Below are 22,852 nucleotides of genomic sequence, written 5' to 3'. Positions count from 1 at the left end.
CCCACGCACACTGTCTTACTGTAGCACAACAAGCAGTAGCTGGGTGTTTAATTTTTTATTTTTTTTTGCACACATGATAAAACATCACCAGACTCTCTGCAGCTCAAACAAGTGAGAAAAAAAAAAAATCAAACACAACAAACGTTTAGTCTCCAGATCTGACCTTCAGTTGGTTTAGCTGCTGTTTTCAGGCGGTCTGCCTATGTTTTCAAAGCTTACGCTGTTTCACTCACGATATTATTATTCCATGTTTAACCAAATAAATACGTCAACATATTTTTGACAAATTGATTTCCTCCCTCCAGGGCCTAATATCCACTTGTATTTTCATTTTGTTCTCCTCATTGATACTGCAGATGCTCTAAATCTTTCAGCTCTCTATGAATTCCCTCAAGGGAAATTACTCTCATTTGTCCTGGTAAAACAGAGAAACTTGGTGCTTGCCAAACACTGAGCGCTGCCAGGGCTAGGATTCAAACCGGCAACCTTCCAAACTTTCCTATAAGCCTAATTGTTTAACCACTAGCTCTCAATTGTCCTTTCCAAATTCACATGACAGTGATGCATCTCCACAGTGACACTCTCTCGCCTCTGTGTTTTTCAATGTGGGGGCTGTGTTCTTTGAGTGACATTCTCCTCCCTTTTGTTTCTCAAAACTCATCTAACTAAAGCCGTATCTTTCCAGCCTGCATTATTTTTCTCCGGGATTTTTTTTTTTTTTCCATTCATTCTGATTTTGGAAGCATCTCTTCAACAATTGTCGAGTGCTCTTAGAAAAATGTCAATGTCATTTTTTTGCAGCCCGAGTGATGAAACACATTTTCTAATCTTTTTCGGCGAGAGTCAATTTTCAAGCAAATTGAATATGAAGGACGCAGGAGGAAGAAAGTGGGCCGTTGATTGTGGACCTTACACAAACAGAAACAGTTTGATTCCGTTTTAGGGTAAACTCAGATTAGACTCCAGAGACCTGGGATTAAAATCCTGGGAATAATAATAATAATAATGTATATGAAGAATCAAACATGTGCCGTACTCTTTGCTCCTAATGAGTTTTTGCTCCGTCGTTATTGTTTAGGGTTTATATTGTATTTCTGTGTGTGTGTGTGCGTGTGTGTAAAGGATATCCTCCTGGCCTTGGGAAAAAAATTAGTGTGCCACAGACTGACAGAAAGCAGACTGCAGTATAGATCTTCCTCTCTGTCTGACTCTCTCTCTCTCTCTCTCTCTCTCACACACACACACACACAATGCCTCGTTTTCACGTTAGTTGTGAGCCTCAGTCTTTTCCTGGATTAGGTCACCAACTGTAAATGCAGCGACATGAGGAGAAATCAGGGGCAGAGAGCAGGAGAAACTTCTGAGCAGTGAGAGAGAGAGAGAGAGAGAGGGAGGGAAAAAAGAGAGAGCTTCGAGTTACAAAATGTGAGTGAAAAAAAAAATCTTTGAAATATATTGGAATTTCCTCCTGGAAGTACACATGATGAGGGCTATAAATGCACCTATAAATCAACGTATTCGTGTTTGCAAAAAGTGAAAAATGTCCGGCCAGGCTTCCATACCACTCCGTTACGAACTCCGGACGAAACAGAAGAAGTTGTTGGATCAACGGCAAATGGAAAAAATTTAATCTTAAAAAGTTTTAAAAAGTTAAAGACATAACAAAATGGTTGAGCAAAGGGTGAAGAGAAATGTTGCAAATATGTTTTATCTAATTACTGTGCTACTTCATTTAATATGAAGACCAGAGCAAACGTGGCTAACGGCTAGCGAGGAGTTAAAAACAATAAACAAACAAATAGTGACAGTTAGAAAATGCCAGAGATGTCTGAAAACTATACTACCACAGTATGACTTGGGCAAAAAAGTGTTTTGACGCTATAAAATGTTCTCGTATATTTTCTTTTTTAAAGGAGTTTTCAATAAAAAATTTAAAAAAAAAACAATCTAGCTTTGTCGGCAAAGTCACAGTAGCTCAGCTCTTACAGCTATTGTTCGCGAATTCAATCAATTCCTTGACATCGACATGAAGTGATTTTTGATTGGACACCACTGCATTCTTTAAGAGCTCTGTTCTGAGTGGCAGTTTTTCTGTGCCTTTACCTTTAAATGGTAATGCTCCGCCCACATCTCTCTGGTACAATGGCAGAGTTATTTTCTATCATGCCGCCCCCTTGGGGACAGAAATGTTTTCACGTAACCCCCAAACCTCTTCCGACCCACAGCCCCGCGAATTGAAACACTGTTGAGACTCTGATAACATGTATATTTGTATCTGTACAAACCACTGTATGAGTTGCTGCCACCTAGTGACTGGAGGCTTGTTATCATTCAAGCATCACAGCAGTTGTACACTTATTAATATCCAGCGTGCCATATTCCATTGGGATATTTTGTCCTGAACTCGACAACATTCAGAACTTAGTCCCTGAGTCTGAGCCGGACTTCTGGTCACATCAGGTCTGGACGTCTGCAGGAATATCTTTGTCCTGGACGCTGCTGCCTGCAGCTGTAGTTATTATTAATTTACCACTGGTGTGGTGATTAATTATATGGACGTCTGACTCCAGTACTTCATAATTAAACCAACTGTGGTCCCACATGTTCTGACCTGGTTGGTGTTGGTTTTCTTTGCATGACCATGTTTTCCATCGCCAAAGCCAAAGACATCGTATTATGTGGTTTTAGATTCTGGAAGAACATGAAATGATTTTACAGATTTTTTTGTGTGTCTTAAGATCACTTTGGCTCAACTACAGGAAGCTTGGTGTCATTTTCCAGAACCATGGAAACATAAAACTTTTAAAAAAACCACTGATCAGAATTCACATTTTTCAAAAACTGCGGCGTATTGTACAATTAAATGGAAACAAAACACCTCAAACTAAAGATCATTTGTTCACAAAAACTTAAATCAGCAGTTTAAACACAACATCAACTTTAAGGGATCAACGTTGCAAAATGTATTACATTGTGTGGTTAACCCAGTGTTTCTCAAATAGTGGGGCGGGCCCCTGTGGGGGGGGCGCAGTGAGGTGCCAGGGGGGGGGCGTAAGGGGCTTCCAATGTGATATGGCACGCTGGACATAAGTGTACCACTGCTGTCATGCTTGAACGATAACAAGCCTCCAGTCACTAGGTGGCAGCAACTCATACAGTGGTTTGTACAGATACAAATATACATGTTATTAGGTTCTCAATAATATTTAAATTGTGGGGATGTGGGTTGGAGGGGGGCATGAAAACATTTCTATGCGCAAGGGGGGCATGACCACTATGTGGTTCAAAGTTCCAGGAACCAGGATCAGTACCAGGACCCATTTGTCCCCCTACAGGTCTAAACTGTGAACTGCCTTTTGTTGAGAGTTTGTGTATGTAACTTAAAAAACAATACTTTTTAAAACCAGGATTTTAACAGACCGGTATTGAAGTGTTCATCATTTTGTATTTATCTTTATTTTTAGTAATAAAACGATCAAAATTGAGGTAAAAATATCAGGTAAAACAAAAACAAAATATCGTGGGCGTCATGCAATGTTTCCAACTCTGTAAAAGTTCAGATGGAACTTGATTTTTAAAATTCATAATAAAACTCTACATTTCTTTTATCCAAACCTTTTCTGTTGCAGAACGTCTTGTAAATAATTTAAAGCCAATATCTTCAGCTTCAGGCTTCCTGGAGGGAGCTCTGCAGTTGCTTTTGATAATTGTGCAATGTCTTTTGAGACCTGTAGAGGGCAGCACATGCTGTCCCACATCTGCTACATGTAATCTGTGAAAGCAACAATACTGCTGCTGCTCCTGCTGCTGCTCCTGCTGCTGCTGCTGCCATGTCCTTTCCCCATGAGCTCATTAAGACTTTAAAAGGCTTTAACTGCTACTCCACTGACCCCGCTGATAGGACAACATCCACCAGAGCAGAGAGTGCCTTCACCTCGCAGCTGAAGAGGTCACAGTTCATTTTCCAGCCAGCGTAGATGTCCACTCTGTGTGAAGTGTGTATTCCGTCCTCATGTCTATACGCAAGAGCACGTTCAGGTGCTCATTGCAGGCATAAAGGCCTTAACTCCCCAAACTTTAAAACCAAAATGGAGTTATTATGATGCTTCAGTGTCATATTTTAGAGTGGTTGGCGTTTATTGTACCGCAAGAATGGTATGTTGGGATCAAGCAGGCACAGAGGCAATAAAAGTTGTCAAGCAGTTTTGCAATTTCTTGAACATAAACTGTCTTTTTAAAACTAATCAAAAAAACTTTAGCCCTCCTTAGAATGATTTGTTTTTAACTTGCTCATTAATGGAAATAACACAGACTTAGCAATGATTCCCTGGGATGGCAATCGAACCACAATCCCGCAGTAAACCAAAGCACTTAGCCAAGGGCTGCCCAGATTAAAGGGCATTTTACGGCTGGGAGATGCACTCGTGAACGGAGGATTACTGCTGCAAATTAGGCTGAGATTCCTGACAGGGAAAGGTTTATCAGTGGTTTATTTGGAGATTGCCCTCTGCTGGATTACGTTGTAAACACCAAAGGCAACAACAAGGATGTTAGACAGCTGCATTTTTAGTGTTTCTGTAAACATTTCTCCAAAACATCATTGTCGATTTTAACCGAACGGACAATAACCTCAAACCATCCTGACGTCACATGGAGACATGTTGTCCACGCCGCATGTCGTCAAAAATCATTTTACTCCTCAAATCCATAAATCCTGCTCTTTTGATGCTTTTCTGATTCGATTTTTGAAGGGAGCCACTGTCCCACCCACGGAGGGAGACAAAGACACCAAGGGACAATCAGTCACAACCTAAACATGTGTTAGTGTACATCTGTGCCTCGGAGGTTTGCTCTATCAGCCAATGCACTCACAGTTGCACACACAAATACATACACAGACTGGGCATCCATCCATTACTCCTCAGCCAAATTCACTTAACTTTTATTCCTGGGGCCAGAGACACAGGGCCAAGGCCAGGGGCCAAACAGCACACAACACAGAAACACACTTTTAAACAGGCCTGTAGTACACATCAATTCAATTAGGTCTGGTCCAGAACCCAGTCTGGACATCGTCACTGACCCATCTGGTCGGCACTGCTCCTCTCTGCTGCCGTCTAAGCTCTTATTTGTCTCTTGTTTACCCAGAGTTACATTCTCCAGATAATAACTTTATCTCATGTTAATGACGGCTAAACCCTTTTACCAGTTCTGCAGAGCGCACGGTTACAGCACCACAAGACGACTTCAATAACATCCTCATTTAACCCAAAGCCATGTTTCCATCGTGACCTGCTGTACAGGTCAGCCTGCAAACATCGTGGGATTATTTGGTGGAGTAAATAATTTCAAAATATTTGACTCTTTCCTTTGCTTGAAGTATGGTTCCGACAATACGTATACAGTTCAGTTCACCTGGAAAGGTTTGAATCAGTAAACAGGGTCTGGTTTGAATCTCAACTTAAGGTTCTGTTGGCCAAATGGTTCCAGCTCCAGCGGCTACAAACAAGTGCAGCATCAAACCATCCTTGAAGAAAGAAACCTGTCAATAATTTAGTTTATGCTGAGGTTTAGAAGCTTTAATGTTTCCTGTTAAATAAACATGGAATATTTAGAAAACTTGAGAGAAAAATATCCGGCTAGGCTTCCGTAGCACACACGAGCCTCATTTTTTTTTTTTTTTTTTGCCTTGGGACGTGTAATTTCAAGAGTTGATTTATCCATCTAATGTTAGCTTGAGGCTGGTAACTTGAATGAATGACAACAAGATGTCTACGAAACTCCTTATGTCTGCTAAATATAGATATTTTAGAAACTTTAGCCGAAAGATATCTGATTGTTAGCCAGAACAGTTAACGAACAGCTAACCTTTGCCAAGCTTAAGAGGAAAAAGTCCAACTTGGTTTCTGCAGTAGACCCAACTCTCATTGAGTTAGCCTAGCAACATGATACGTCACAAGAGTTTATTTATCTTAGCTATCAGCTATCACTCCTATTATATTTTATAAAATATATACATTTTTTTTTTACATTTAATCATTCGTTTGTACTCGCATCACTACGTTGCTACGACATACTAGGCCACTAGGTGGCGCATCGCATTTGTGGTAGAAATGAATTTACTCGAACACAGGAAGAATAAATCATATTGCCGTGGTGATAACACGAGCAAAACGTCTATCTCCTTTATTCTTACCACAGGTCAGTAAATATACACATGTAATTGGTTGAATATGTGACTAAGTAATTAGCTGTGTACATACAAGCTAAAGAAACCGGTTATTGAGAGAGGGTTAATTGAAGTAAGAGTGTGACGTGTATGCTAAGTGGCTACTGCTAAGCGGACCTGTATAGTTGTGAGCGAAGGAAACGGATGCACTAAATGTTTGCTAATAAATAATTGTTTTATACGTTTTGTTTGTACGCAAATTGATATGTTTTTGGATTGTTTAAAAAAAACGCTCTCAATAATCACCACAACAATATTATCTTTAAAAACAAGTATACCTATACTGACACATACACACTTCTTTGCCCATTGGCACACACAAGTAAAAGTGTGGCGGTATTTGTCCCCAGCGCCAGTTTCCTTCCATTAGTGAGGCAAAATGGTTGGCAAACCTTCACATACTGTGACCTGCAGCACGGGGCAGTTTTGAACCCACAGCCATTACCTGCTGTAACGTAAGTCCTTCCAACAGCCCAGAGTCGGTGAATGACGCCTTTCATAAAGACAGCTTATTTGAAGCGAAAGTTTGGAGGTAAATCAAAAACAACAACACTCAACCAGTAGTTACTGTCAGCGAGCTGTATCTGTGGTTTTTACTGGAGAAATTAGTCACATATTAAAGCCATGTTAGTAGTACTGTTTCAGCCACACAGCGGCTAAAGGCTCTCTGCTAACTAGACAAATAACTGAGCTTGTATGACAGCTGAAACCTCAGATTCGTTTACAGTAGTGCATGCCAATGACTTGATGACTTTCCATGTTCATATGTTTCAGGGTCACTTCATCATTTCTAAGGCTTTTAAGGTAAGTTATTTTTTTATTATTTATTAACTTCCATTTGCTATTTCCCTGGTTAACTTTGAGCTAAAAAGTTATCTGAGACACACGTGATGCATTGAGGGTATCTTTAAGTCACCAGTATATTAGGGAATAATCAAGTTACATTTAACTAGCTGTTTTTTTTTTTAGAACGTTCTGGGCTAACTCATGTTGTCAGTTTTGGAATTTGTTTTTCTTGTGATTTATGATGATTTATTGCTTTAATTTTTGAGTAAGCCAAAAAATGTCCAGAATATTAAGAAAGTTTCGCACCTGCTTTACCTTCACATTTTTCTACTATTCTATTTGTATTTGCATTTCATTACATTTTGTGTACCCCAAGATAATTCCTGAATGACATTTCTTGGTCAAATGATGATTTTTTTTGTGTGAATGATGGCTAATTTTTAGCATTTTGGCTAAATGTTAGCCATAATTAACCAATATTTGTAAGTTTTCATATTTCATGCCTAGTTGTTCATGCCTGGTGGTTCTTGCCTTGTCTTCCCGCTACCCTGAGATCCTGTTTGTTTCTGCCTGGTCTTGTGAACCCAGTAAGTGGATGTATCAAAGTGTTGTATTCTGAATAACAGAAGAGAGTCTCCCTCGTGCTGCATTCGGATCCCGCCTGCTTCCTCTCAACAATCTTAGTACCATTTAATTAATTTATGGCCATTTATCTGTCAAAACGTATCTGACATTACTGAAGATTTACTATACTAATTTAAATATGAATACTATATATATTTACCTGTGTTTTTGTTTTTGTTTTTTGTTACTTTGATATTTGATTTGTTTTGGTTGTTGGTCAGAAGCTCAGAATTATGTTTTGTTATTTTACTAATGGTCTGTGTGTGTGTGTATATATATATACACACACACAAGAGATAAGAAACCATATCTTAACTAACTCTTTCCACTATGAGGTCACTGAAACATGAGTGGTGCGTGCGTGTGTGTGTGTGTGTGTGTGTGTGTGCACGTGTTGGTGCGCAGTGGAATAATTCAACACACAGTCGGAGCCACAGTCTGGTTCCCATGGCATTAGCAACGGTGGTGAAGCAGCGCAAAGAGATAGAAGTGTGTGTGTGTGTGTGATTGTGTGTGTGTGTGTGTGACAGAGAGGTGCCAGTGTTATCAGCAAAGCAGTAAGAAAGGTTATGCTACACTAACAGGAATGTCTCTCGTCAGTCTTGACACAGTCCAGCTGCCTCTGCTGCAGCCGCCTGTCTGTCCTTTCTCTGTCATTCTCTCTCTCTCTCTCACACACACACACACGCACACACAGAACTGACCTGCATGTAATAGTCACTTGTCGATGACATGTATTTCTAAATATTTTCGAAATGACCTCAGCATCACAGTACTACCGCGCCGCTGACTCCGAATTAGAAAAGCTTCAAAGATAAATATCAGACGTGAAATAGAAATAATTCTCATAAAAATATACTATATTTTCACGTGTGTGAGGAAAACACTTGGCTAAATCCATGAAACGGATCCTGTGTCTCTCATTAGAAGGAAAGCCCAGTAGGTCCTGACATGGTGTGTCTGGTACCAATACTAACAGAAAGAAGGGAAAAAAAACAATGTGTTAGCATTTATCATTCCTGTCATGTCTGGGATGTCACAGTCCTGCACATTAGCTTTGGTTCAATGTTTTGAACACATTTGAACACCAATTGTGTTACACAAGACACTTTTCAAAACATTGGCTTGAGTCCCCCAAAATGCTATAGAAGACGAGTTGTTAGAACTATAAACCCTTATTTACTAGTAATGGGATTACATGTTTGAGGTGGAGGTGTGATTGACAGTGTCTGTCTTATTGGAAGGAGGACACCTTCTTTCTAAGAAGTCCATGATCTGCATTTTACAGTGTACTAAACCAGGACCCTGTAGACATAGTGTCTGTAGAGCGTCTATGCTGAACTAACCTAGCCTGCAGTCCAGATCTGTCTCCGGTTGAAAGTGTCTCTTTACCTTTCTCCATTTGCCACTTTTCCCTGCTCTGTCCATTCCACCCTTCTTTCCCCTCCTCTTGCATCCATCCATCCATCCATCCATCCACCCATGCCTCTTTCTATATGTCTGTCCTTCTAGCTACCTAACCGTATGCCACTTGCTCTCCCTCTGTCCCAATCTGTCCATTCATCTATATAACACGTGTCAAACTAAGGCCCAGGGACCAAATCTGGCCCGCAGTGTAATTATATTTGGCACATGAGATCATATGAAATATGTACTAGAGTTGGCCCGTCAGTATATGGGTCTGATATATTTATAATAATTTATAGTATTAACGGTGGATGCACTATGTTATAGCACATAAATTTTATTTATTTTTTTTTGTTGTTGTTGTTGGCCTGTCAAAAAAAGGATTTACATTAAAAAGGAACATGAAAGGCTACAGATAAAGGGACATAATAAGAAACAAGTACGACTGATGTGTGTTTTATGTCTAATTTAATTTCTCATGTGTCTATAATATTAAGCTTTGGTCGTTCCCGATTCTGAGCCAAACTAAGGTTTGTTTCCACGTGAAAGAACTCCATATCTGGAGAGAAAGGAAAACATGCACAATTGCTGTTAATTTTTTTTAATAAACATTAGGTTTGGCCCACGACTTCGTCCAAGGTCTTAATTGTGGCCCTGAGTTTGACACCCCTGATCTAGAGCCATACTAGAGATTCTTATAAATATTCCTGTTGTAGGACGGTCGCGGTGAATATCTGCTATTACCAAACAAACAATTTACAACAGGGCAAGATTTAGATGAAAAAATAGTTGGCAGATGAGTGGTGTATTAGCTGTGTGAGCTGTACTGTTGGAGGAGGAAGAACTTGGGAGGAAGCCTGACTCACAGGGCACTGAGAGACATTATCACATTATCACTATTTTATGTCTTAACTTGTTATTTCAGGATCAGATCCCATCCTGAAATCCACTCTAGCAATTTCCCAACGGTTCTGTTCTTCAGAAGAATTCATGACTTCATTCTCTCTCTCCACTCTCCTCTACCTCACTTCACAGTTATACCCCCCTCACCCCCTCCCCCTGGGGGGACACCTGAGGGGCAGAGTTTGTATTTCATTTACTCAAACCTAGCAGTTTAATTTTTTTTTTTTGGCAATTGTTTCGCGCTGAGCTCATTAAACCGATTTTCGTCATCACGTTTTACTTTTTTTTTTTTTACCATAATAAAGAAGTCTGTTGTCACACAGGCTGTAAAAATCAGCAAACTTCAAACCATTTTATCTTTTCGTTTGCAAAATGTTTGTATTGAAAAAAATGCTAAAGTCAGTCTTTATTTATTTTTAATTTTTTTTTTTTTTTTACCAGCAATATGACTTATGAAGCGAATTATTTAAAATGTAAAACTTGAGCCTGAGCTGAAGTTTTAGTCCAGGTTGTGAATTGAAACTCAAAATCCTTGGCCTTAAATTTCACAAGGTGTACCCCTAAACTATGAGTTTAATGATGATTATAAAGTATTTGTACTAACACAAATACATTCATGATTTATTTCTCGTAAACCTCTGATTATTTCGTGTCTACGATTTATCTCGTAAACCTCTGATTATTTCGTGTCGAGTACGCTAGTTCGTCTTACGAAAATAACTCCACATCTCCCCGTCTAGGAGGAGTTGGTGTTGCTAATTCTTCCATCCCGCCCACTCGTCACTTATTTAAGGTTTGCGTGTCTGCGAGTGTGTGTTGGTCTGAGGTGATTGTAGTAAACTTACCTGGTTTAGATCCATGAAGATGATGATGGCATCCATCAAACCAAACACAGGAAGCTGATTTGGTTTAACAGCATAATCACTGGCGCCAGCCGTGGCACCAATGGCATGTGGTTGTGACTCTGAGTGTGCGTGTGTGCGTGTGCGCGTGCGCTTGTGTGTATGTGTGTGTGTGGACCTCGCAGATTGCAGGGAAACAAAACCGTAGTGACCCGATTTTTTTTTTTAATTGTGATTTTTCCTTCTTCTTTGTTTAGACATTGTTTTATCACATGAGTTTTGTTAGATAACAGTCGGTGACTGATGTGATAACTATAAGTGTATCCTACGTTATAACAAGACAAACACATGACACAGGCCTTATTAATGTTCTTATGCAGTTGTGTTTTTTTTTGTGTGTGCCTTTGAGCTAAAAATACACACAATTACACATTCATTCGCTATTCGACTATTTTTTTTTTTTTTTTTTTCAAACGGTTTGTTTATTTAGTTTTCAATAGGACTCGCGCCCCTGTCAGATGAAAACATTTATTGGCTCGGGAAATGTTTGCATTGTTTGAAAGGGCCCTTAAAATGATGCACTTAGGAGCCGCCTTGTTTGTGTGCAGGTCATGTGACCTGGTGTCATCCATTATCTAATAACGGACGAGATAACAGGTCTGTTTAGACTGGAGGGAGAGAGACAGAGAGAGAGAGAGAGAGAGAGAAGGAAATGTGTGTGTGTGTGTGCGTGTGCGTCACACAGCGCAGCTTTGATTTTGATAATTTGCTGTGGCTCCAGTCTGACACCTTTAAATGGTTGTCATCAGAGGCCACATGTTCTCGTGCGCGCACACACACACCCGCACACACACACACACTGGCCTCTCGGCAGTAATCTGTCTGCAGCCAAATCCCCCTCACTTTAAAAAACGGCCAAGGACCAGAACAGCCAGGATTTACCTGCACTTTTCTTTTTTTTCCCCCCTCTAGCTGAACATGGGAAACGCACAACGCTGTGTGTCTGAATTAGTCTGAAAATATTTTCAATGACGTGTAGTTTACCTCAGCTGTGGACGGCACTTCCACAAACTTCCACCAGGGCTGTTTACGTCGCCACAGTCAGTGGCGTAACTTCCTTTTTTTTTTGCCCTCCGTCTTTCTGCCAACTCTCCAGCCAGAAACAACAATGCCATTGTATCCAGTGGGGGAAAACCATTAGAGTAGCATAGTGAAGCTAACTGCTAACCTGTAGCGTCAACAGGCGTTGTCCCTGTAAATGTGAAGCACTCTCCCAGGCGGTGTTGTGGTGATGTCTGTGCACGTGAGTGCGTCTGTGTTCACATGTGAGCCTCTGTGTGTGTGTGTGTGTGTGTGTGTGTGTGTGTGTGTTTAGGGGGTCAAGGAGGTCATTGAGGGTTATGGCAAGCAGACAGAGAGTTTGTGACCTCTGACCCTGGCTTGTGCCTATGTCAGAAAGTGTAGCTCCTTTTTGAAGAACACACACACACAGACACACACACACACACACACACACACTCACCTCTGTTGTTAATGGTTGTGTCCTCTGTTGTAGTTCTGGGTTGTGTCTTTGGTATAAATAGATCCACCTTTGACCCAGGGCCGAAAAACACACTCTCACACACACACACACACACACAGATACGCGCACGCACACAAACACAGCTCTCCAGAAGATGTTGACCCATAAACGTCTCCTTTGAGGAATAATATGTATAGGCAACGTTAAACTTTTGATTTAACATTCACATCATGTTTTTACATTTTCCTGAAATTAATTTAAATTGAAATGAATAGAAAAAAAACACACACTTTGTTATGACCCATATATTGAGCCGTAGCATAAAAACATGAACATGGAGATAAATGGAGCCAACACAGAGGTACAGAGGTAGACAGACTAAGAGCTGGTCTGTGGACTGACAGCTGATGCACAGATTACATCAACTGTTTTCAGCTTCATTAGAGAAGACATCACCTGCAGCAGACTGAAACACACATACACCCACACGGAGAGAGAGAGAGAGAGAGACAGAGAAGGAGAGAGAGAGAGAGAGAGATGATTATCTTCAACAGCTCCTGGCTAAAGCTCTCTCACTTTGCTGTGACTCAATTATAGTTTTGCAAATAGTCAAATAAGTGCCTGGCTTAAAGACTATAAGAGTGGTTGGTTGAATGTTAAGATATCTATGCTAATTAGCCTACATATATATATTTTTTTATTCCCTTTTTTCAGTTTTGAATTACCATTAATCCAGCCCAGAAAAATAATGTCCATCAAATATTTTAATCCCATTAAACTTTCTCTTGAAGAAATAATGATAAATGAGTCTAAAACAGGCATGGGCACAAACTAAGGCCCGGGGTCCGGATGCGGCCCGTTCAGGTTTTTAAATCCGGCCCGCCAATCTTTTCAAAATTATATAATTTATTTATATTATCGTTATACTCCCCTTTCCCTGCAATATCCACTTTTCCTCAATAGATGGCGTAGAAAATGATAAAAGCATTTTAGCCTTTATGCTTGACTTTTACATGTCATTTATCTTAGTTCACACCAACGCTCCATCTCTCTGCTCCTGACCCGGCTCCCCTAGTTCAAGATTAGGACCAATTGCGGCCCGTGAGTCAAATAGTTTGCCCACGCCTGGTCTAAATCTCGTGAAAAAAACACCTTTGGTTAGCAACAAAAGTAGATCAAACCTAGCCAAAAGAGCAGATGACGGTCAAACAAAGTATAGCAAAAAACTTAAATCGGGCAAATCGATAAATTAGCAATGAATCAGCAAAGGAAAAAAGCCAAATAATTAACAATTTTAAAGCTGATATAACTAAGTCTAGGCTACAACTCCTCAAGGTTCAATCAAGATAATATTAAGAAACGCGTTACTAGCTAATAGCTAATAGTGTAATAAAACATCCATCCAATCAATCCATCCATTTTCAGCCGCTTATCCGTTACCGGGTCGTCTGGGCGGCAGTCTCCATGACCACCACCCAAATACCACTGCACCGTACCAACCGCCCTAACCGGGATTCGATCTTGCCCAGGATGTGAACCCTGGGGAGACATTTCCTCTGGGCCAAAGCGCTAATAAACTAATCAAATATCCATGATGCACAAAAGTTATTTTATTTAGCCAAATGCTAACCAGAATCTGTAAGAAAAATGGTTGGTCTTACATCTGTAGCTCATAAGGTATTAATGTAGCAATAAAATAACGGCCTAATTGTTGGTTTGCAAAAGAAAAAAAAAGAAGCTAAAAAGTGACTACTGTAAATTAAATCTGGTTTAAGTTAGCTTTAAAATCAGTGAAAAGTAATAAAAGTGAGCCACAAAACAATTCTAAAAACATGAGGGAATTTTTTTTCTACAAAATTCTAAAAACATGAGGGAATTTTTTTTTTTTTTTTTTTTTCCTGACCTTGTTTTTTATTGAACATTCAGGTTATGACACTGTGAAAGCTGTGAAATTTCAGTAGGAAATGTTAGAGTTGAGTTATGGCCACTGCTGTAAATACAGAGCTGAACCACCGGAGCTTTGTCTTTGAAAACAGCTGGATGATGCTTCAGCTGCAGCTACATCCATGTGATTTGTGTGTGTGATAAATCACCGCAGGGAGTCTGCGTCCAGTAAAGTCCGGCTCGCAGATCACAAGGACTTCCTGCTTTAAAGTCCGCTGATAATGTACTCTGTGCGCGTGCACGTGGCCACAGCCTTGTCCACGCACGTTTAAATTCACCTCCGCAAACAATGCTATGTACGTCATGTGACTCTGTTGTAAAGCATGTATTTGATATTAGTATTTGTTTTTAAGGGGAACACGCATACACACTCTAGGTCAGTCGAGGGGACAGATGAAAGCAGTATAATGTCTTTTTTTTTTTTTTTTTTTTTACCTTCTTTGTCCCAGTTGAAGGCAGACACACACACAAACACACACTTACCTGCAGTTGATGAGTTGTGTGGCAGATATATGGGCTGGAATGTGGCCATAAAAATTAGTTTCTCTGAACACGGAAAGGGGAAATTGGGTGCATGGAGTGAACAGAAATATCTGGAGAGGGGTGATGAAGAGGTTTTAGGGTGGTCTCAGACTCCCTTTGCTATCAACACCTTTGATGACCCAAAATATATTAAATAGATATAGATAGATAGATCGATAGATAGCTTGCTAGCTAGCGAGTTAGCTAGCACTTCATTAATCCCTCGGGAGTTCCCGTCGGGGAAATTTAGGCTAGAGCAGCAGTACAGCACCAAAAAAATAAATAAATAAAATGCAATAAAATACAAACATGAGTAGCAGCGCACTGTCAATGAATATTATAAACCTGAACAGCGGATGTTAGTAGATTAGATTAGTAGGTTAGTAGACGGTAGTAGATTAGAGGGTAATTATTGTTGCAGTGTATGGTGTAGTTGATTGCAATCTCAATTTTTATTTATTATTATATTTGTTATATTAAATATATTACATATTATATTATTATATTTCAGTTATTTCCAGTGGACTCACCACCCGCAGGAAGGTTCAGGGGGGTTGGTACGGTGCAGTGTGATTTGGGTGGCGACTGCTGCCCCCGCGACCCGGTAACGGATAAGCGGATGAAAATGGATGGATGGATGGATGGATGGATATTTCAGTTATACCATTACAATAAATACAGCTCAAAGCTTATGAATAAGCCAGTTCACAAGTTGATAAGTTAAAGTGAAAATATTTTTTAAACATGACTGGGAATCCACTTTTAGAAGATTAGCTAAAACCTAGCCTCGGAAAAAGCTTAAGTATTAAGCACCTACAGACATAAATGTAACAGGTAAATGACATTTACATAGAGGTTTTGAAGTGTCCTTCAAATGGTCCATATTCAACGCGTGAGCTGACCATGTTAAAGGGATTGTTTTCCTTTCATTCACTGTGTGGTTCTGCTTTTGCTTTTGAAGGATCACACTTACCAATACTTCGACCGCAGAAGCAACCCAGATAAAAATGACTTGTTGCAAGTTAGAAAACAAACCAACAGGTGACATATCATTAGGATATGTATTGCTATTATAAAAATGCTGCCAGATATTTTTTTCTTTAAAATAATTTACATTGAAAGAACTCAACTCCAAAAACAAATAAAAAACATGTCCATAGTTTTTCCGATCTCTCGCAGTCTATCCATAGAAAGACATCAGTATTAGGTTAGGAGTTAGCTTTCAGCCTTAATCTCTTAACACACACTTTTGTGTGTGTGCGGGTGTGCGTATGTGTGGACATAAAAAGCTGGGTGGCCTTCGATTGGCCCTAATGTCTCCTCCACTCAAGATCAGGAGCCCTGGTCACCTGATCCTCATAAAAGCAGCTTTATTAGATGCTCTGAAGATAAGTAGGTGTGAGACTGTGTGCCGTGTCTGTGTCAGAGAGGTTGTGTGTGTGTGTGTTGCAGTCATGCATGTGTGGGTGTTTGGACGGTCCTTTGAAGAGACCAGACCAGTGGTTTCTGTGTCGTCAAACTAGCATTGGTAATCTCTGCAACGAAACTAGCAGTTGTGGACAAAGTCCAACCAGTCTTCAGTCAGTGTGTCTTTCCTGTACTCATGGTATGTAGATAAACTACAGTACAAGAGACAACGCATTAACAACAGTGTTTGTTGTCCATCTCTTCTTTTATTTTACCGTTTATCCACTGCTGCTGCTAATTCTATTTTATATTTTGCCAAACGTTAATCAAAATACTAGCTAAAAAGGCACAAAACAATAACATTACTGTAAACAAAATTACTAAAATTACCAGAGATAAAATGATACAGAATCTTTATCTCAGAAATAGCTTAGCTAGCTATATTTGTATTTATTTATGTACACCGTATATAGTAAAAAATGCTAAAGGAAAAATGAACCGGTAGGAGACTGCGAAAAGTAATACAAAGTAGCTAAATGTTAGCTAAAAATATTGATGTTAGCCAAAAAAAAAAAAAAAACCCAACTGATAAATAGCAAAGCTAAAAAATAAAAATATAAGACAGTGTGATCAACAATGGGCAGAAAATATAAGGACAAGTTAGCAAAATGATTCAATGAAAGAAAACTGAACGAAAAATCACATTCGTTCCTATAGATATGATATTGATTGGTGAAACATGAACAAATCGGAGAATCAATGTTTGTGACACGTTCCCAAAAAGTTGGAATGAGACAAAGTACCTAAAAAAAAAAAAGAAAATCTATCTTAACTGTGGAGCGTCGTCTGCATAGAAGTGACTTTACTAACTTTATAGGCTTTGTAAGTCAACATGTGAACACGTGCAAGTAGCGGTTAGCGTAAAGGAGATAGCTTAGCCGTCAGTGACGTCTGCGATCATTTCCTGAGAAATCGTGATCGCTCGGAGGCCTCGTGTCCTCCAAGGAGGATCCCAGAGTGAAGCTGTTGACAAATCCCAGCTGACGTTAACTCTGTGATTATTCGACTATTTCTGTGTCCTAATTGTCTGCGCTAACACTTTATTGTCCAGTCAGATTTAGAGGCGGGAAGCCGGTGACACACAGACAAACTGGCAGCGCAATTACAATAATAACACAACTACCACTCATGAGTACAACTACTACTTCTACTCTGTGTGTGTGTGTGTGACTGAGAGAGAGAGAGAGAGAGAGAGAGAGCAGCTTTAAGCTATTACCAGACTTTTGTAGAGCTATTTTTTTCTTGCTGCGAGACCCTGACCTTAGTGGTGTCTCCAGTTTTTACACGCACACTCACACACTCACTCACACACACACACACACACACACACATACACACATCCTGTGTTTCTGCAAGTAACTACAGCCTCATCCCTGAATGAGAAAATGGTGTAAATACACTGAGAGGAAACTGCTTTTCAGTTGTATTTAACGTCTTCTTTTATTGAAGAGCCCAGACTGCCATGGGCTCAGACTACCGCTGTAACTCCCATGATGCACTGAGCCCCTCTTTAAGTAATAACACCACTCCTTTAACCATTTATTTTACTTGTACGATGCGCCGCGCTGTACTGTGCAACTTTTCATACCGTAGTACCAGGACACGTACACAGTCCTCGTGTTGGTCTGGTTTTAAGTGAAGATAAATGAAAATAAAATGAACATTTTTTTTTTTTTTTTGTCGCGCCACTGTTTTGCAGCAGTAACGCCGGCTTTACAAAAAAAGCAACACTTCTGAGTTCAAAGCAGCTCGGAACACAACAGAAGTGGACATTTGACATTTAATTCAAACCAGCTGATGGTGCAGATGATTACAAACTTGAGTTTTGTTATAACATCTTCCAGATGGGAAGCGTTCCCAGTGACTTTCTCTCAAAATTCCATATTTCAGCTTCAGTCCCACTTTACCGGCCCTTTTTTTTTTTTTTTTTTTTTTAATGCAATGAATCATCAGGGAGGAGACGTCCAGTATGGGACAGGAAATGACCATAACATTCTTCTCACCGTAAACATATTTAAGGGAGGTTTGCAGTATTTGTCCATGGAGCAGGAGCAGTGGGGAGCAGAGGAGAAAAGGCAGGGATTGGAACCAGCAACGCTTCCTTTAACTGAACCTGCTATGCCATTAGAAGAGCAAGTGCCGGTTGGGGAAATCGAAAAAAGGTCTAGCTATTAGAAATGGACCTTTGACTTATCAAGAATATCTACTATCATCTATGCTGGATTCTCAAATGTAACCAAACATTTCTTTAAAATAATTTCAATTGCAAAAAACCCAACCTTCGTCCATCGTGTCTTTGAACGCACCAGAAGTCCGATACGGTATCAGCTGTGGCCTCTGAGGGTCAGAGATGGTCGGGCTTTGTCACCTTTTCCTGTTGGTGTCATTCATGGATGCAGTATCTGGACAGTGGTGCTGGACAGTGTCCAGTCTGATAACAACGGGGTGGCAGGACCAGTGTTTGTAGAGGAGATACAGTAGAGTTGCTTTATTGACCCTTGGGTGGCATCGTGGAGGCGAACGGCGGCTTCTCTCTCTCTCTCACAGTAGCCACTTGTTTTAAAGTTCCAGGCCGTCACTTTATGTCGATCCCTAATCTCTCAGCATGTGTTCTTGACCTTTCAACTGTTTGTACTTGGACAGAACGCTGTCGTGTGAACTTCTGTGGATGTTGTGTAGACGAGGAGCAGACGTGCAGGTTTTTCTTGTTGGCCTCTGGTGTTTTGACCGCCGGGCCCCTGAGCAAGCATTTTTTTTGGTAACCCTTTTGCCAATGAAATTTTCACTCTCTGCATTTAACGCTTTTGTAAAACACAAATGACAAGCGGTGGACATGAAGGAGCCGTGAGCTGCGCTTCACTGCAGGGAGGGGTTTGGTTTTTTTTTTTTTTTTTTTTTGGCAATCAATCTCCAACTAGTCCGCAGGTTGGTAGTTCACGAGTAGGTAGAAAATCATAGAGGAATATGCGTCCCTATTTAATGTCTGTTCAAGGTTTTGGCCACATGGTGTTGCTGTGGTTAGACGTTTGATGCCTCAAAGTCTGACTGATGATGTTGAAGCCTCGATCTTAAGGAGTTGTTTTTGAAGATTATGGACGGTCCAGTGTCATGCAGTGTCATGTTTAAATAACGAGTGTGGCCTAACAGCAGTGTTTCCAAATTGAAACCAACTTCAACGGAAACAATTTTTTTTTACATATTGCATTGCCGAGCCGACAGTTCTAACATTACTCGTGCTCAAACGCAGCCTATGGGGAGCACAGCGATTGGCCGAAATGTGTTCAAAAGGCAGATAAAACCGCCCTCGAGAAATAACCCAAACATGCCATGCAAACGGAGCAAAACTAGCGTGCGCGCTAACGTCACGTGAGAGTCCGAGACACGTTCAAATGTTACTTCTCGCAAGAGCGCACGATAACACGCCTCGACGCGGCTTCTTCTCTGTGGGAACCAGCTCGATCTCTGTTCCCTAAGAAACCCCTGCGACTCTTTGATAATGAGTTGTTCCGAGAAAGGAGCTAACTGGACATAATGCTCCGATATATTCTCATCTAGGGGCGGGAGGGGGGGGAAGAGGGCCACATACAGCGAGTTCATGTGAGTCCTTTTTGTGTGTCTCTGGCAGCGACGTATTAGCCAGCAACGCTAACGAAGAGAAATGATCCATTTAGCTGCACAAAGACAAGCCCACTTGACAAGTGGCCGCTCAGTGAGTGAATGGCCGGTCCTTGACATTTGCAGCTCTCTCGCCGTCAGAGACATGAGAGACTCGGACACCGATCATTGTGAACGCGCTGCCACGCGGCACAATGGACGGCAGTGTGCGCCTGTGCGGTGGTCTGTCCATTCTTCCATGGCTTAATGAAGTAAGCAACAACACGCCTGAGGCCATGCTGGAGACGGAACACACACACACACACACACGCACACACACAGTCGGAGCCTCAGACTCTGGGCTAAAGATAGTTTTGTCTTGTGCTGTCAAACTTCAATGGAGTGAATCATAGGGTCAAACAGAGTTAACCTCGGCTCAGGGAGGCCAGCCACCGCTTGTCAGTGAAATTACTCATTTTACTGGTAAACTTGTACAATCTGGCCTTATCGCCGTCTTCTTCCTGTCTGCTTGCATGTGCTCTGTGGAGAACGGGACCGGTGAGATCGGCAGTGGTTTTCACTGTACCCTAAGATGGTGCCGAGAACTTTGACGGTTTTGGAAGGATGGGATTATAGTGATGGGAGAATTAAGAAACCGCACAGGAACGAACACAGAACTGCTTAAACGTTGTAATCTTTTCCGACTTTTTTAAAGTCTTAAATCTTAGTCCAAGATAACAAGTGAACTGCTTAAACGTTGTAATCTTCCGACTTTTTTACGTCTTAAATCTTAGTCCAAGATAACAAGCGCTTAGATAAAAAAAAGTCTGAGTCACTTTAAAATATTGAAGTCAATTCCGAAAATATTAGGTTTTTAATCCCAGTCACTTGATAAGGGAAGACAAGTCGTATCTGAGTCGACAACCGATTTGGTTTTAAGTTCCCAGATGTTGAGTAGCTTCGGAGTTTAGAGTCGAAGTGAATAAAGAAAATGTTGAATTGTTCTTAGTCAAAATTAGTAGATACTGAAGGAGTGCAATACTGGAGTAGTAGAAAAAAATTACCAGTAAAACCTGTGTGAAGCCTCCAGGACACTGAGACGAATCCGAGTCACAAAGGAACGACGCAAATTCAGTCCAAATTGAGCCATCGGGGTTTTCAAGTTCACTTGCTCTTAATTGAATCCTGCAAGGTTTATATGAGGGTCACCGAGGAGAATACAACATTTTCGAAGTTTGTTCTGCGTCTGCATTAAGTTGCATTACGAAATCACAGACAAAACTCAGACATGAAGACCTCCTTAAAAGGTTTTGAGTCTGAGTCAGAGGGAAAAAAAACTCGCGTTATGTCTGTATTACTCCAGCAGGAGGCCGCTCTGGCTGTAGCTATGCGCTGTTGAAATCACACACACACAGGGATGTGAGGTCATTAGGGGTCATTAGCAGGACTGGCTCTGTCCTATGCCATGAGGTCAGACTGCTAACCACGTTGGGCCCAATTTGAGTAGAACACAAGAAACACAGTGACGAGCCTCGTACAGTAGATCTACACAGCAGCGGAGAGGAGAGGAGATAATGCGATTGAGATAATGACGGGATATCAAACATCAAACAGGGCCCGATGAATGGGACCACCAAGAGAGAGAGAGAGAGAGAGAGAGAGGCGGGAGGACAGAGGAGAGAGAAAGAGAGATAGGATTTCTAAAGCCTGTGATCTGAATCCAAAAATTTGTCCTTTTTATTATCTACTCAATGATAGATTCATTGACTTAGTTGTTTTGTTGATTTGAGGTTTTAACGTGACGGTGTTGCGGTGGATTGTACTCGTATGTAGTCATTGTGCGTAATATAAAATAGGGGCGACTTGAACAAAGATGATTATTAGTTTCCTAGGTGTATCTGATAAAGTGATGAATCCATTTTTATCTTTCATTTTAAACGCTTAAACGTAATAATAATTTACATTCACGGAGAGGTGGCTAGGTCGTAAGGGTCCTCACCCGGCATTGAGTAGCCTGCGGTTCAAATCCATCATGAATGGAATTCAGAGGTGAGAGTAAATACAAAAGGTTAATTTAATGTTTTTTTTTCATTCATTTTACATATAATTTATTCATCCTTTGTGATTGTAAATAGCTGGCGTTACACCTTGGACAATTCTCCAACGCTTCACGAACTCCAAACAAACGACCATTCGCACTCACGTTCACACCTTTGGTCAATTTCCAGTAAACAAAATGCTGTTTGTGGTCGGACTGTAAGGGGAAACACAACTGATAATACCCTCGCGCACAAGGGAACCATTAAATATACATACAAACAACTCTAACCACTGGATCAGTGACTTTTTGCAGCTAGCTAAAGCTAAACAAAATGCTACGTGTAACAATACGAATTCACAATAGGAATTTATTTTATTTATTTTCTATTGAAATTGTCCTCATACGCAATGTTATATTTAAAGTTTTTTTTTCTTCTGTGCACTATTTTTATATTCCATGTTCAACATGCGCCAAAGGTGCGCAATCTGCCCGCTATACTGTGAATGACTTTATATAAGAAGAGCATCATCCATGACACTTATTCTTGGTTCTTCTTTCATCACATTATCACTCTTTGCCATCAAAATTCGAAATACAGTTTTCTGAATCTGAATCTTTCTGAATGCTTTTTCAACCTTGGGGTCGCAACCCCACACCAAAATGGTGAATGCTTTTTCAACCTTAGGGTCGCAACCCCGCGTGGGGTCGCCTGGAATTCAAATGGGATTGCTTAAAAAAATGTCTATCTATTGTTTAAAAAAAATTAATTAAGTATTATTGTTTTCGGAATTAAAAACACCGCGCACAATCTTAAACAGCTGTATTCTTTTACTTTCATCAATGAATATCGAGTTCCAACAAAATGCAGCATATATATAAATGCTAGATGCTAGTGCATATTTGATTGATGGCCGCAATCATGTGACTAAAAATAATAATGTCACTGGGCTCGCCGGAAATTTGCGATGTCA

The 22,852-nt window shown here is 40.5% G+C and overlaps 1 long non-coding RNA gene across 1 annotated transcript; it reads left to right on the top strand.

Annotated features, from left to right (window-relative positions):
• The first annotated feature begins 6,120 nt into the window (after nt 1-6,120).
• Nucleotides 6,121-8,329, top strand: LOC107989042 (uncharacterized). Its single transcript, XR_001760549.2, has 3 exons — nt 6,121-6,201; nt 7,004-7,033; nt 7,523-8,329. It is a non-coding gene; the product is annotated as an uncharacterized LOC107989042 (long non-coding RNA).
• Nucleotides 8,330-22,852: the final 14,523 nt, after the last annotated feature.

Source organism: Cynoglossus semilaevis, chromosome 9, assembly GCF_000523025.1.
Source record: "Cynoglossus semilaevis isolate Cse_v1.0 chromosome 9, Cse_v1.0, whole genome shotgun sequence".
Taxonomy (NCBI): Eukaryota; Metazoa; Chordata; class Actinopteri; order Pleuronectiformes; family Cynoglossidae; genus Cynoglossus; species Cynoglossus semilaevis.
Note: the sequence above shows the minus strand (reverse complement) of the source record. Positions and strands in the feature narration are given on the sequence as shown.